Source organism: Lissotriton vulgaris, chromosome 5 (assembly GCF_964263255.1).
Source record: "Lissotriton vulgaris chromosome 5, aLisVul1.2, whole genome shotgun sequence".
In the NCBI taxonomy this organism is placed as follows: Eukaryota; Metazoa; Chordata; class Amphibia; order Caudata; family Salamandridae; genus Lissotriton; species Lissotriton vulgaris.
This window is the reverse complement of record NC_141693.1, coordinates 434,873,981-434,888,695: the sequence shown is the minus strand read 5'-3', so window position 1 is coordinate 434,888,695 and position 14,715 is coordinate 434,873,981. Positions and strand designations below refer to the sequence as shown.

General features: G+C 54.3%; 1 protein-coding gene across 1 annotated transcript in view; it reads left to right on the top strand.

The window, feature by feature from the left end:
• RASSF4 (Ras association domain family member 4) overlaps positions 1-14,715 on the top strand; it is a 568,816-nt gene that overhangs the window by 381,447 nt on the left and 172,654 nt on the right. The gene's annotated exons all lie outside the window — the stretch shown is intronic.

The following is a 14,715-nucleotide window of genomic DNA, read 5'->3' as shown; positions in this document are numbered from 1 at the left end:
TTTGTCGAGGGAACCTTAAAATAAAATTCGCTTAGCTACCTCTCATCAAATGCAGAGCGGCTTGGGCCAAGCAGCGCCTTCTCGCTGACCCAAGGACTTCATCGCAGTAAACGAATGTAGATTTTGAGGGGATGTGTTATGTTCATTGGGCAGGATGCGGGGGAGGGGAAGAGGGCGGGGTGCTACCACATTCCAATCATTGCTCCTGGGATGTCCCGGACAATGCTGGCTTAGCTTATTATTTTCAGTGTTTTCCTTACCACTCACATAACCTGTAGAAAGACTTACGACGTGCGTTGTCCGTGTTCTTTTAATTTTACAACTGTTTTGGGGAAGTCAGGTTACTAAACACGAGCTATTGTTGAGAGATTTACTCAAAACAACAGCCTTGGAGATTTATTCGGGAAGTGTAATCAACAGGAAGTGCACTTCAGTTTTAAAAAAATTACACTTTTGTTGCATCACTCAGCGCCACCACAGCATCACTCAGAGCTACCACAGCATCACTCAGCACCACCACAGCATCACTCAGCACCACCACAGCATCACTCAGCGTCACCACAGCATCACTCAGCGCCACCACAGCATCACTCAGCGCCACCACAGCATCACTCAGCGCCACCACAGCATCACTCAGCGCCACCACAGCATCACTCAGCGCCACCACAGCATCACTCAGCGCCACCACAGCATCACTCTGCACCACCACTGCATCACTCTGCACCAACACAGCATCACTCTGCAGCACCTGCACTACCACAGCATCACTCTGCACCACCACAGCATCACTCTGCACCACCACAGCATCACTCTGCACCACCACAGCATCACTCTGCACCACCACAGCATCACTCTGCGCCACCACAGCATCACTCTGCGCCACCACAGCATCACTCTGCACCACCACAGCATCACACTGCACCACCACAGCATCACTCAGTGCCACCACAGCATTACTCTGCACCACCATAACATCACTCAGTGCCACCACAGCATTACTCTGCACCACCACAGCATTACTCTGCGCCACCACAGCATCACTCTGCGCCACCACAGCATCACTCTGCGCCACCACAGCATCACTCTGCACCACCACAGCATCACACTGCACCACCACAGCATCACTCAGTGCCACCACAGCATTACTCTGCACCACCATAACATCACTCAGTGCCACCACAGCATTACTCTGCACCACCACAGCATTACTCTGCACCACCACAGCATTACTCAGTGCCACCACAGCATTACTCAGTGCCACCACAGCATCACACAGTGCCACAACAATATCATTCAACATCACCATAGCATCACTCTGCACCACCACAGCATCACTCTGCACCACCACAGCATCACTCTGCACCACCACAGCATCACTCCACCACCACAGCATCACTCTGCAGCACCTGCACCACCACAGCATCACTCTGCAGCACCTGCACCACCACAGCATCACTCTGCAGCACCTGCACCACCACAGCATCACTCTGCACCACCACGGCATCACTCTGCACCACCACGGCATCACTCTGCACCACCACAGCATCCCTCTGCACCCCCACAGCATCCCTCTGCACCACCACAGCATCCCTCTGCACCACCACAGCATCCCTCTGCACCACCACAGCATCCCTCTGCACCACCACAGCATCCCTCTGCACCACCACAGCATCCCTCTGCACCACCACAGCATCCCTCTGCACCACCACAGCATCCCTCTGCACCCCCACAGCATCCCTCTGCACCACCACAGCATCACCACAGCATCACTCTGCGCCACCACAGCATCACTCTGCGCCACCACAGCATCACTCTGCGCCACCACAGCATCACTCTGCGCCACCACAGCATCACTCTGCGCCACCACAGCATCACTCTGCGCCACCACAGCATCACTCTGCGCCTCCACAGCATCACTCTGCGCCTCCACAGCATCACTCTGCGCCTCCACAGCATCACTCTGCGCCACCACAGCATCACTCTGCGCCACCACAGCATCACTCTGCGCCACCACAGCATCACTCTGCGCCTCCACAGCATCACTCTGCGCCTCCACAGCATCACTCTGCGCCTCCACAGCATCACTCTGCGCCACCACAGCATCACTCTGCGCCACCACAGCATCACTCTGCGCCACCACAGCATCACTCTGCGCCACCACAGCATCACTCTGCGCCACCACAGCATCACTCTGCGCCACCACAGCATCACTCTGCGCCACCACAGCATCACTCTGCGCCACCACAGCATCACTCTGCGCCACCACAGCATCACTCTGCGCCACCACAGCATCACTCTGCGCCACCACAGCATCACTCTGCGCCACCACAGCATCACTCTGCGCCACCACAGCATCACTCTGCGCCACCACAGCATCACTCTGCGCCACCACAGCATCACTCTGCGCCACCACAGCATCACTCTGCGCCACCACAGCATCACTCTGCGCCACCACATCATCACTCTGCACCACCACAGCATCACTCTGCACCACCACAGCATCACTCCACCACCACAGCATCACTCTGCAGCACCTGCACCACCACAGCATCACTCTGCAGCCCCTGCACCACCACAGCATCACTCTGCAGCACCTGCACCACCACGGCATCACTCTGCACCACCACGGCATCACTCTGCGCCACCACAGCATCACTCTGTGCCACCACATCATCACTCTGCGCCACCACAGCATCACTCTGCGCCACCACAGCATCACTCTGCGCCACCACAGCATCACTCTGCGCCACCACAGCATCACTCTGCGCCACCACAGCATCACTCTGCGCCACCACAGCATCACTCTGCGCCACCACAGCATCACTCTGCGCCACCACAGCATCACTCTGCGCCACCACAGCATCACTCTGCGCCACCACAGCATCACTCTGCGCCACCACAGCATCACTCTGCGCCACCACAGCATCACTCTGCGCCACCACAGCATCACTCTGCGCCACCACAGCATCACTCTGCGCCACCACAGCATCACTCTGCGCCACCACAGCATCACTCTGCGCCACCACAGCATCACTCTGCACCACCACATCATCACTCTGCACCACCACAGCATCACTCTGCACCACCACAGCATCACTCCACCACCACAGCATCACTCTGCAGCACCTGCACCACCACAGCATCACTCTGCAGCACCTGCACCACCACAGCATCACTCTGCAGCACCTGCACCACCACGGCATCACTCTGCACCACCACAGCATCACTCTGCGTCACCACAGCATCACTCTGCGCCACCACAGCATCCCTCTGCACCACCATAGCATCACTCTGCACCCCACAGCATCCCTCTGCACCACCACAGCATCCCTCTGCACCACCACAGCATCCCTCTACACCACCACAGCATCCCTCTGCACCACCACAGCATCCCTCTGCACCACCACAGCATCCCTCTGCACCACCACAGCATCCCTCTGCACCCCCACAGCATCCCTCTGCACCACCACAGCATCACCACAGCATCACTCTGCGCCACCACAGCATCACTCTGCGCCACCACAGCATCACTCTGCGCCACCACAGCATCACTCTGCGCCACCACAGCATCACTCTGCGCCACCACAGCATCACTCTGTGCCTCCACAGCATCACTCTGCGCCTCCACAGCATCACTCTGCGCCTCCACAGCATCACTCTGCGCCTCCACAGCATCACTCTGCGCCTCCACAGCATCACTCTGCGCCACCACATCATCACTCTGCGCCACCACAGCATCACTCTGCGCCACCACAGCATCACTGCGCCACCACAGCATCACTCTGCGCCACCACAGCATCACTCTGCGCCACCACAGCATCACTCTGCTCCACCACAGCATCACTCTGCGCCACCACAGCATCACTCTGCGCCACCACAGCATCACTCTGCGCCACCACAGCATCACTCTGCGCCACCACAGCATCACTCTGCGCCACCACAGCATCACTCTGCGCCACCACAGCATCACTCTGCGCCACCACAGCATCACTCTGCGCCACCACAGCATCACTCTGCGCCACCACATCATCACTCTGCACCACCACAGCATCACTCTGCACCACCACAGCATCACTCCACCACCACAGCATCACTCTGCAGCACCTGCACCACCACAGCATCACTCTGCAGCCCCTGCACCACCACAGCATCACTCTGCAGCACCTGCACCACCACGGCATCACTCTGCAGCACCTGCACCACCACGGCATCACTCTGCACCACCACGGCATCACTCTGCGCCACCACAGCATCACTCTGTGCCACCACATCATCACTCTGCGCCACCACAGCATCACTCTGCGCCACCACAGCATCACTCTGCGCCACCACAGCATCACTCTGCGCCACCACAGCATCACTCTGCGCCACCACAGCATCACTCTGCGCCACCACAGCATCACTCTGCGCCACCACAGCATCACTCTGCGCCACCACAGCATCACTCTGCGCCACCACAGCATCACTCTGCGCCACCACAGCATCACTCTGCGCCACCACAGCATCACTCTGCGCCACCACAGCATCACTCTGCGCCACCACAGCATCACTCTGCACCACCACATCATCACTCTGCACCACCACAGCATCACTCTGCACCACCACAGCATCACTCTGCACCACCACAGCATCACTCCACCACCACATCATCACTCTGCAGCACCTGCACCACCACAGCATCACTCTGCAGCACCTGCACCACCACAGCATCACTCTGCAGCACCTGCACCACCACGGCATCACTCTGCACCACCACAGCATCACTCTGCGTCACCACAGCATCACTCTGCGTCACCACAGCATCACTCTGCGCCACCACAGCATCACTCTGCGCCACCACAGCATCACTCTGCGCCACCACAGCATCACTCTGCACCACCACAGCATCACTCCACCACCACAGCATCACTCTGCAGCACCTGCACCACCACAGCATCACTCTGCAGCACCTGCACCACCACAGCATCACTCTGCAGCACCTGCACCACCACGGCATCACTCTGCAGCACCTGCACCACCACGGCATCACTCTGCAGCACCTGCACCACCACGGCATCACTCTGCACCACCACAGCATCACTCTGCGTCACCACAGCATCACTGTGCGCCACCACAGCATCACTCTGCGTCACCACAGCATCACTCTGCGCCACCACAGCATCACTCTGCACCACCACAGCATCACTCTGCGCCACCACAGCATCACTCTGCGCCACCACAGCATCACTCTGCGCCACCACAGCATCACTCTGCACCACCACAGCATCACTCTGCGCCACCACAGCATCACTCAGTGCCACAACAATATCATTCAACATCACCATAGCATCACTTAGAACCACCACAGAATCTCTCTGTGCCACCACAGCATCACTCTGCGTCACCACAGCATCACTCTGCGCCACCACAGCATCACTCTGCGCCACCACAGCATCACTCTGCGCCACCACAGCATCACTCTGCGCCACCACAGCATCACTCTGCGCCACCACAGCATCACTCTGCGCCACCACAGCATCACTCTGCGCCACCACAGCATCACTCTGCGCCACCACAGCATCACTCTGCGCCACCACAGCATCACTCTGCGCCACCACAGCATCACTCTGCGCCACCACAGCATCACTCTGCACCACCACAGCATCACTCCACCACCACAGCATCACTCAGTGCCACAACAATATCATTCAACATCACCATAGCATCACTTAGAACCACCACAGAATCTCTCTGTGCCACCACAGCATCACTCTGCGTCACCACAGCATCACTCTGCGCCACCACAGCATCACTCTGCGCCACCACAGCATCACTCTGCGCCACCACAGCATCACTCTGCGCCACCACAGCATCACTCTGCGCCACCACAGCATCACTCTGCGCCACCACAGCATCACTCTGCGTCACCACAGCATCACTCTGCGCCACCACAGCATCACTCTGCGCCACCACAGCATCACTCTGCGCCACCACAGCATCACTCTGCGCCACCACAGCATCACTCTGCGCCACCACAGCATCACTCTGCGCCACCACAGCATCACTCTGCGCCACCATAGCATCACTCTGCGCCACCACAGCATCACTCAGTGCCACAACAATATCATTCAACATCACCATAGCATCACTTAGAACCATCACAGAATCTCTCAGCGCCACCACAGCATCACTCAGCGCCACCACAGCATCCCTCAGCGCCACCACAGCATCCCTCAGCGCCACCACAGCATCCCTCAGTGCCACCACAGCATCCCTCAGTGCTACCACAGCATCCCTCAGTGCTACCACAGCATCCCTCAGTGCTACCACAGCATCCCTCAGTGCCACCACAGCATCCCTCAGTGCCACCACAGCATCCCTCAGTGCCACCACAGCATCCCTCAGTGCCACCACAGCATCCCTCAGTGCCACCACAGCATCCCTCAGTGCCACCACAGCATCCCTCAGTGCCACCACAGCATCCCTCAGTGCCACCACAGCATCCCTCAGTGCCACCACAGCATCCCGCAGTGCCACCTCAGCATCCCTCAGTGCCACCACAGCAATATCACTCAGCGAGACCACAGCAATATCACTCAGCGAGACCACAGCATCACTCAGCGCCACCACTCAGCACCACCACTCAGCACCACCACTCAGCACCACCACACCACCACAGCACCACTCTTCACCACTCAGCACCACCTCAGCCTGCTCTTGGAATCTTGCATCTATTGATTCTCCCTTAGCGTCTGGCCGCTGCTAGTGTTATAATACAGGTACCAGTTCCCAATCTTCACCCTTGGATTGTTTATGCCCCCTCAAAGAAAAGCTTTAACAAACAACCATTGGAATAGGCAGAAACAAGTTGCCAGCATTGTAAGAACATAAGAAAACTGAGGACATTTGTTATTGTAAGTACTTTTTAGGTTGAAGCCTGCGATGGCTGCGCATGCGCAGTGTTACTTGCGAGGTCTGATGAGATGAGGGAGATTCACTGGCGGGCTTTAAGCCCCGTCCCACTTTTCCATTGGCTGGCGTCACCGTTTAGAGTAAACGGTTGCCAGCCATTGGAAAAGAGCATCCTCTGACGTACACTTTTCTCTTTGTAGTCCGTCCCATTTAGACGGACTTCCCTGACTTACTGCTGGCGTAAAAAAGTTTGTTATCATCTTAAACCTTTTACGTCAGCAGGAAGTCCGGTCGAGCCCGTCCAAGTGGGATGGCAGACAAAGAGAAACGTTGAGTGCTTGTTCTTTGACTAATTTGAACCGTAGCTCTGCACTGTTCCTTTTCAGGCTTTATCAATCCCTTAGGAACATATGTATCCCACAACATGAATGTAAAATACGCTCAGCATAAACTGTTCTCAATCTATGTATTTTATACAAAAACACGTCCAACTCGTAAATATCATGGAGTCGACTGTTCTACAGCTATAGAAATACACAATTCATTTCAAGCCATCATGCACAGAGTAGCTTCGATCAGTCATGAGCACCCTAGTCTTGTAATAAGGAGCGTGGCAAAACAGGCCTGCCCGAAATGACGTCATCGGAATAACGAGATCTAGAAAGACATACAGGAAGCTAAAAATGGAAGGCAAGGGACCAGCTTTGACGGCCGCTGTCCGAGTCAGAATGGCGTGGGCAAGCAGGGAGAGCACAAGGGGATATACAGTGACCAAAGAAAGGAGAGACGTGCAAGAGAGTCATTTAAGGTTTCGTGCTAGGCCGAGAACTGGTGTTTATTAAATCAACCGCGTCCTCGCTGCACGAAGGACGTGAAGCGAAGCTGGCCCGGCGGAACCTGGGGCATGCTGATCTGCTGATGCAAACCTATCCGTGCACGCCCCTCATGGCCATTCGGCCCTTTAACCCCTGCCGTGAGCCTCCTGTATTCAACCCACGCGCGGGACTGGGCACGGACCATGGAAACTGCATTTCTGGGGTCACGGACAGCCTCTGAGGGCCCAGGCAGGCCCTCGTCTGGCTTCAAGGGTAGAGCAAAGTTGTAAAGCGGGCAACAAATGGAATGCAAACAATATAAAACAAAAGATATGTCTATCAAAAACCCCCATACACTGCCACAAGTGACCGAGAATGTCAGTACCCCATTTAGATAGCAGGACTTGTTACATTTGAAGCTTTATTTTATCAGCTAAATACAGGAGGTTTTTGAGTGTATATCATGTGCTGAATTACTTCTACGTGATCTCAAACTAGATGGTTAATGAAAATAAGATAAGGTCACTTGTTTGGTGGCAACAGCATATGGGAAATCCGCTCCCCTGAACGGGTTCACTGGGTAAAGCCCACAGACTGTTGACCAGGAAGTATTATTGGAGAATATTGATCAAGTTCGAATCCACTGACCGTTGCACCCCATCAGATCATCGGCCCAGAGGTTCTCCAGGGCATCGGTTTACAACCCCTCAAAAGGCAACCTCGTCCGTAAACCCCACTCCTTGTGGGGTCCGTAGCCCTGGTTCTGCTGCCATACAGCGCCAAAGAGGAGTATTCGGGCTCTTGCGTCCCAGCAGAGTGTTTATGGCAACAATATTTGATCTAATAACCACCTCATGCCATTGCTTATCATTTGGTGAAAATCCGTCCCTGTTGTCTTTCATATTGTGGTCGTGTGAGTGCAGGGCGTGTTCAGAAGGTGGACATTTTTGAAACCGGATGATGAACAGAGGTCTGTTTTTGCTGAGTTGTCAATATCCAAGTTGGATGTTCTGGAAATGCTCAATAGCCGGGGGCCCCTAAGTCCATTTGTAGCTTCGAAATGTTGCATTCTCATTCTTCACATAAAGGGCTGGTAGCGCCCCTCATCTTTCCAGTGCAGGAAGTATGACCAATCTAGGCTTGGGGCGAAGTCCTCGTTACCAGAGAGGGGGCAGTGGTGAGGGGGGGACGATCAAACCTTCGCTGAGACAGCTTGCCCCACTCCTGCAGGGTTAAGCGTGTCATTTGTGGTCATATAAGCTGGTCTCTCGCTATTGTGCGGGGATCCAGAGGGTCTATTCTACAGGTTGTTTCTCCAGGTGTTGATCTACAAGGCACCACCATTTGTCTCTCCTTTTAGTTGCGCCACCGTGTACTTCGGCGGTGATGCTGGCGAACATTGGAAGAAGTGAGGGACTCCAGTCACCCACTCTGGGTATCCAATGCTGATGTCATTGAAGTCCCGGTTTCCCATTAGCCCACATGAAGTGGCGTCATACTGTGTAACTGGCAGTGGCCCCACAGCCCGTGTTGTAGGTGGAAGGCCTGTGAATTGTACAAAACCTTATGTAACATCTTGCAGGCTGCAGTGCTCCCCACCCCAGATATTGCGTAGTTACGCCATACTCTGATTTCTGCTTTGATTTCTCATCACAAGGTAGTTAAGTTCTCCCTACTGCAGTCCTACCAGTGTGGGGGTCAAACTTGCTCCCTAATATCTGACCCCCCCCTCTACTCACTCTCTACTACTCACTCTCTACTACTCACTCTACTCATCACTCACTCTACTCATTACTCACTCTCTACTACTCACTCTCTATTACACTCTCTCTACGACTCTCTACTATGCACTCTCTACTACTCACTCTCCACTACTCTCTACTACTCACTCTCCACTACTCTCTACTACTCGCTCTACTACTCTCTCTACTAATCTATCTACTAACTCTCTACTACTCTATACTACTCACTCTATACTAACTCTATACTACTCCCTACTACTCACTCTCTACTACTCACTCTCTACTACTCACTCTACTCATTACTCACTCTCTACTACTCACTCTCTACTACTCACTTTCTACTACTCAACCTCTACTCACTCTCTACTACTCACTCTCTACCACTCTCTACTATGCACTCTCTACTACTCACTCTCCACTACTCTCTACTACTCACTCTCTACTACTCTCTACTACTCACTCTACTCATTACTCACTCTCTACTACTCACTCTCTACTACTCACTCTCTACTACTCACTCTCTACTACTCAACCTCTACTCACTCTCTACTACTCACTCTCTACTACTCACTCTCTATTACACTCTCTCTACGACTCTCTACTATGCACTCTCTACTACTCACTCTCCACTACTCTCTACTACTCACTCTCTACTACTCACACTACTACTCTCTCTACTACTCTATCTACTAACTCTCTACTACTCTATACTACTCACTCTATACTACTCACTCTATACTACTCCCTACTACTCACTCTCTACTACTCACTCTCTACTAATCACTCTACTACTCTATGCTACTCACTCTCTACTACTCACTACTTCTCACTCTACTACTCACTTCCTACTACTCTCTACTACTCACTCTCTATTACTCACTCTACTACTCAATCTATACTACTCGCCCTCTACTACTCGTCCTCTACTACTCACCCTCTACTACTCACTCTATACTACTCACTCTCTAGTACTCACTCTCTAGTACTCACTCTGTAGTACTCAACCTCTACTACTCTACTCACTCTCTAGTACTCACTCTCTGCTACTCACTCTCTACTACTCACTATACTACTCACTATACTCCTCTCTACTACTCACTACTACTCACTCTCTACTACTCACTACTACTCTATTACTCACTCTATACTACTCACTCTACTCCTCTCTACTACTCACTCTCTACTACTCACTCTCAAATACTCACTCTACTACTCACTCTCTAGTACTCACTCTCTACTCTCACTCTCTACTACTCACTCTCTACTTTACCACTCACTCTCTACCTCTCGCGCTACCTCTCTCTCTACCACTCTACCTCTCTACCTCTCTCTACCTCTCTACGTGCACACATATGCACACATATATATATATATATATGTGTGTGTGTGTGTATATATATATATATATGATTGAGAAAGCCTGCTGCGCAGGCGAAACATGTCTCTCCTTTGCTGTGGGGTCGTGGGAGACCTGAACACAATAAATTAAGCCTGATACCTACCTGCCATGTGTACGTGCCACTTCTTCGTTCCTCGTTGGAGTAGGACTGGGTGTTTGAAATATATATATGTATATGTATTTATGTATGTGTATATATATATATATATATATATATATATATATATATATATGTATACTGTTAGAAGGGGCGATCCCAGGGGGTATAGAATACGCTTCCAACCACCCCCTGACCCACCTCTCCTAGGAACACTAGCGGCACTGGCGGGAGACTCCTCAGGAGAAGAGTCTTGTATCTAGGATCGCACGTGCTGAGGCCTCACCACTCGACAAAGGGACACCACACCGTAGAGTTCTGAAGAATAGGTTCTTTTATCTAGCAGAAGTATCTGGATCTTTATGATCCGCAGGGTCAAGAATTTACAATCAGAACAAGGGTTCATAAAAGTCTCGGTAAGGGTAGGGGTAGCGGGACAGTCTCAATGTTCAGAGTCAATGCGAAGCGTATCCGGCGCACGGCTCTCAATCCTCGAGCCGGGGGATACGGTTAGGTCTTGGGTCCAGCCGGACCAGAATATTCTCGGAGCCACGACCAAGTCAGCAGGGCTCGAGCAGGAATGGACAGGAGGTCTTTCGGTCTTTGGGGAGCAGCGATCCAATCAGCAGGGCTCAGGTGTTCTCAGGATTCAAGGGAGCCGCAAACACGTCAGCAGGGCTCGGATGGTTCAGGCAGATGTTCGTCTCTCTATGTCAGCAGGGCTCGCCAAGATTCCAAAGTTCAGGTAGCGTTCTTCTTCGATGTCGTCAAGCCGCGATCAAGTCAGCAGGGTTTTCTTCGTCCAGGATTCAACTGCTTTATAGTTCCAGAGCACCCTTTGTTAAAGTTCTGTTCCTCTTTGAAGTCCGGAGCCCTCGCAGGCAGGGGTCATAGAGCCTGGGGGCTGCTTGTCGGGGTTTCCTGCCACCCGGCCCTTTGATCCTTTTAAGTTGGGTCGGGAGGGATGCCAGACACCCAGCATGCGTGGCGCCAGCCCTCAGGGAGGCTGGAGGAGCGATCGAAACCCATCTCCCGAGAGGAGGTCAGAGGTGTGAATGGAACCACTACTCCCTATCTTGCTCACGGGGAGCCCTCTACCCCCCCCAGCCGGGCATGGCGCGTCTAGGGCCTAGGTCTCGCTGGGGCCGGGCATTTTAGGTACAGGGGAATGGTTACCGGAGGCCTACGTGTGTGATGGGGTGTGAGGGCGTCCCGCACCAGGAGGATAGATGGCGGGTACGGGGGAGTTTCGTCCTTTCGGTGGGGTCATGGAGGGAGTTGGTCGGACAGGGGCTGTGACGGCCAGAGGTCTTGGGCGGTGCTTGGGTCAAGTTTGGGCGCTATAGGTCAGGGAGGGCCACGCCACGTGGCCAGGTCTAACAAGCGTCCCCCCCAGCTGAAAGTCAGAGAGAACTACCCATCCCCTTGGGGGTTCTCTTCGCTGAGGCGGAAGAATCTGGACAAGCCGTCAGCGTTGGCGTGGTCAGTACCAGGGCGATGTTCTACGGTGAAGTCCATCCCCTGGAGGGAAATTGACTACCGCAGCAGTTTGGGAATCTCTCCTCTCATCTGCATCAGCCACCGTAAGGGTCGATGATCGGTTTGGACTCGGAAGTGGCCGCAGCTTCTTTAGAGCCCAGACTACTGCGAATGCTTCTCGTTCAATGGTGCTCCAATGTTGTTCTCGGGGTAGTAACCTACGGCTAATGAAGGCTACGGGCTGATCCAGGCCTTTCTCATTGAGCTGGGATCGGACTGCCCCAATGCCATGCTCGGAAGCGTCGGTTTGTACTACAAATTCTCGTGAGTAGTCGGGGCCTGGAGCACTGGGGCGGTGCACATAGCAGTCTTTAGGGCGTCAAACGCCTCTTGGCAGGAGGGGGTCCATTGTACTTTCTTCGGCTGCTTTTTAGATGTTAGTTCTGTAAGGGGGCCCACTAGGCTGCCATGACTTTTGATGAACCTCCAGTAGTAACCGGTGAGTCCCAAGAAGGCCCTGACTTCGGTTTGAGTCGTGGGGGGTTCCCATGCCAGAATGGCGTTGATTTTGGGTTGGAGGGGGGCTACCTGCCCGCTTCCAACCTGGTGTCCCAGGTAGACCACCGAGCCTTGTCCAATTTGACACTTGCTGGCTTTGATGGTTAGGCCTGCCTGGCGCAGGGCCATTAGTACCTTACGGAGGTGCTCGGTCCATAGGGAGCAGAACACCGCAATATCGTCCAGGTACGCGGCGCTGAAGTCTTTTAGCCCAGCCAGGACCTGGTTAACCAGTCTCTGGAAGGTGGCCGGGGCATTTTTCATTCCAAAGGGCATCACCCGGAAAAGATAGTGCCCATCCGGGGTGGAAAAGGCGGACCGCTCCTTGGCTTCCTCTGTGAGCGCAATTTGCCAGTATCCGCAGGTCAAGTCGAAGGTGCTGAGGTAGTGAGCAGACCCGAGGCGGTCAATGAGCTCATCTGCGCGGGGAATAGGGTAAGCGTCGGCTCGGGTGACTGCATTGAGCACCCCGGTAGTCCACACAGAACCTTAGTTCGGGGGCGACCCCGGGGCGGTTGCTTTTGGAACCAGTACCACCGGGCTGGCCCAAGGGCTGTCGGAGGGTTCGACCACAGAGCATTTTCGAGACCTCGGCCTGGATGCAGGTCCGGACTCTGTCAGGGACACGCTAGGCTCTGTGTCGTACCGGAAGGCTGTCCCCCGTGTCCACGTCATGGACACACCAGGCGGTGTCCTTGGGGACAAGGGAGAAGAGGTCTGAAAATTGCCCCAACAGTTGGCGGCAGTCTTCACGTTGCTGTGGAGTGAGGGAGGAGGAGAGGCTCACTCCCTCTACGGAGCCATCTTTCTCTTTAGCGCACAGGAGGTCAGGGAGAGGCTCTGTGTCCTCTTCACCCCATCGTCTGTGGCTAGGAGCAAACTCAACTCCGTCCGCACGAAGTGAGGCTTGAGGCGGTTCACGTGGAGGACCCGGAGGGGGTTCCGAGGGGACTGGACGTCAACCAAATAGGTGACTTGACTCTTCCGCTCGACGACTTGGAAGGACCCAGTCCATTTGTCTTGGAGAGCGCAAGGTTTCACCGGGGCCATCACCCAGACCTGCTGTCCCGGTTGGAACTTGACCAGAGTAGCATTCTGGTCATACCAGCGTCTCATCTCCTCCTGGCTCGCCTGGAGGTTTGCCTCTGCAAGCTCCCGGAACTTCTGAGTCTGGTTTCCGAGTGTCAAGATGTATCGAAACACATCTGGGGGCGGGTTTCGGGGCGCCGCCTCCCAGCCCTCCTTGACCAGGCTAAGGGGTCCCCGGATGGGGTGTCCGTAGAGCAATTCGAACGGGCTAAACCCCAAGGATTTCTGATGGACTACCCTGTAGGCGAACAGGAGGCAGGGTAGGAGGATGTCCCACTTGCGTTGGAGGGGCTCTTCGAGGCCCATGATCATCCCCTTGAGAGTCCGGTTAAACCGCTCAACTAGGCCATTTCCTTGGGGGTGGTACGGGGTGGTGAATTTGTACGTCACCCCACATTGTTTCCATAAGGACCTCATGTACTTTGAGATGAAGTTAGTGCCGCGGTCGCTCACGACCTCTCGGGGAAAACCTACGCGGGAAAATATCCCCATCAAGGCCCGCCCCATCATGGGGGCCGTCGCCGTTCGGAGGGGAATGGCCTCTGGGTATCTGGTGTCATGGTCCACCAAGACTAGGATGAATCTGTCACCCTGAGTGGTCCTGGGATCGAGAGGTCCCACAATGTCGATCCCCACTCGTTCAAA